The sequence below is a fragment of the Callospermophilus lateralis genome, unplaced genomic scaffold (assembly GCF_048772815.1).
Source record: "Callospermophilus lateralis isolate mCalLat2 unplaced genomic scaffold, mCalLat2.hap1 Scaffold_105, whole genome shotgun sequence".
Lineage (NCBI taxonomy): Eukaryota > Metazoa > Chordata > Mammalia > Rodentia > Sciuridae > Callospermophilus > Callospermophilus lateralis.
The window spans coordinates 3,515,098-3,517,486 of record NW_027510702.1 but is presented as its reverse complement, the minus strand read 5'-3'; the positions used below and the strand labels follow the sequence as shown (position 1 = coordinate 3,517,486).

The 2,389-nt window shown below is 34.8% G+C and overlaps 1 pseudogene; it reads left to right on the top strand.

Annotated features, from left to right (window-relative positions):
- The first annotated feature begins 853 nt into the window (after positions 1-853).
- On the top strand, positions 854-1,142 carry LOC143390024 (large ribosomal subunit protein eL42-like; annotated as a pseudogene).
- Positions 1,143-2,389: the final 1,247 nt, after the last annotated feature.

Genomic DNA, 2,389 nt, shown 5'->3' with positions numbered 1-2,389 from the left:
TTCTATTGGAGAAATCTCTCATATTTTATTGTGGATTTTTTTCCCATTTAAGATCATTTGGCATTTCCTTTTGATTGCTATGACACAGAGCCTCCTTTTCTATTCTTAAAGAAGTAAGTGAAAAAAATCAGATGAGTTGTAGGAAATTCAACCATCATACATCAAATGATGTCTACATTTCATATTGAAACACTTTCAATTTTTCAGCTTAACATAAGACTTAGCCTTCCTTGGTTTGTTAAGTGGTATGAAAACTGGAATACTAGAGAAAATATCCTGGCCCTTAAGAAACTAATTTTTTTTAATAAAATACTCATCATTTACAGAAACTCTATATGTAATATCTTCTTTGGGAGATACTGAAATTAGATGTTATGAAGCTTGATAAAGAGAAGCAGTTATCCTTGATAGCACTGAAGAGAGTGGTTGCAAAATCACAAATTCTGATTGACAACTAAGAGGCTTGATTTTCCCCATATCTGTAATCCTAAAACAACATCTGGATTCCATGTTTCTCTTCCATGGAGAATTAATCATTCTTTCTCCCATGGTTCATTTAGTCAAATCTTAAATAAAACACCTGCTGAAAACTTTTTAGCAATAGCTTCAAAAACTTAGGTTCTTGGGGACTGAGCCTCCCTAACATATTTCAGGTTATTGATGTTTGGTTCCTGCATGGATGAGTTCAAGGCCATGGATAATTTATTATACATCTTCTCTTTTCATTTCTTGGAATACTAGGGATTGAAGCAAGAGATGTTCTGTCATTAAGTTACATTCTCATCCCTTTTTTCTTATTATTTTGAGACAGGGTCTTTCTTCTATTTTCCTTGCCGATAAGACTCCTGCAAATATGGTGAACATTCCTAAGATCCACTGGATGTTCTATAAGAAATGTACTGAATGCCAAGGTCATAAAGTGACACAGTACAAGAAGGGCAAGAATTATCTGTATGCACAAGGGAAAATGGCATATGACAGGAAACAGAGTGGCAAAAAGCTAAACTACAAAGAAGGTTGTATTGAGACTTGACTGTGTTGAGCCTAAGTGCAGATCTAAGAGAATGCTGGCTATTAAGAGATACAAGCATTTGGAACTGGGAGATGATAAGATGAGAAAAGGCCAAGTGATCCAGTTCTAAACTTCATTGTTTTATTACGCTAATAAAATGTTGAGGTCATCTTCACTTAGAGAGAGAGAGAGAGAGAGAGAGAGAGAGAGAGGGTCTCACTAAATTGCTGAGGCTTGTCTCCAATTTACAATCTCCTGCCTCAGCCTCCTGAGTAGTTGAAGTTGGGATTATAGCTATGTGCCACGGAGCAGTTTGTTGCTAAATTGCTTGGGTTGAACTCAATATTTTGATTTTCCTACCTCAGCCTCTGGAGTCTCAGGGATTACATGCATGTGACATCTTGCCCAGCAAGGTTAATTTATTATGAATAGAAATCCATAAACCATGCCAATTCTGATTATATTTATATACAGTTGTGTTTGATAATAATTTTTCCTAGTCAATTCTTTGCTCACATGATATCATATGCAAATATTTTTGATACTCTTCTATAAAAATAGTTCATGAGAGCTCACTCCTTATTTTTAGACTTGGAAAGATAATAGCCAAGCTTTCTGTAAAAGTTTGATGAGTCATTTATTTATCTCCTAGAAGAATTTCAAAATTGTTCAAGAAAAAAAAATTATATTTTCTCTTAATTAGATGGTTCATTGAGGCTAATGTTTATATGTGAAGGTTATATGAATGTTACCTGGGTGTCTTTGATTTTACTAAAATACCTTATTAATAATGTCTTCATTTATATTCTGCTGCTGCCTTTTTTATTTTTCTTTAAGAGAGATTTGCTGACCACAAATTTTTGGGATCAAGCGATCCTCCTTCTTTAGCTATCCAAGTGGCTAGAACAAGAGGTACATGTCACTGTACCCAGTACTTTATTTATTAATTTTTTTCCAGACTGATTGGGCCATGACTGTGATTATTATTCATTAATAATTTAAATAGCTGAGCCAGGAGCAGTGGCACATGCCTATAGTTCCAGTAACTCAGCCGCTGAGGCAGAAAGATTGCAAGTTTAAGGCTAGTGTCAGCAACTTAGCAAGACCCTGTCTCAAAGGAGGGAAAAATACTTGGGATATAGCTCAGATGTAAAACACCTGTGGATTCAATCCCCAGTGCCATAATATAAATAAATAAATAAATAAATAAATAAATAAATAAATAAATAAATAAATAAATACAGCTTGTGCTTGAGTCTAACAGATGTTTGCACTCAAATAGAAAGTGCCACATGACCCAGTTAGAAACCATGAGATCCTGCGGCTGCACAAATGGGAAACATTGTGCCTTATCAAGACCAAATCTTTTTCCAACCA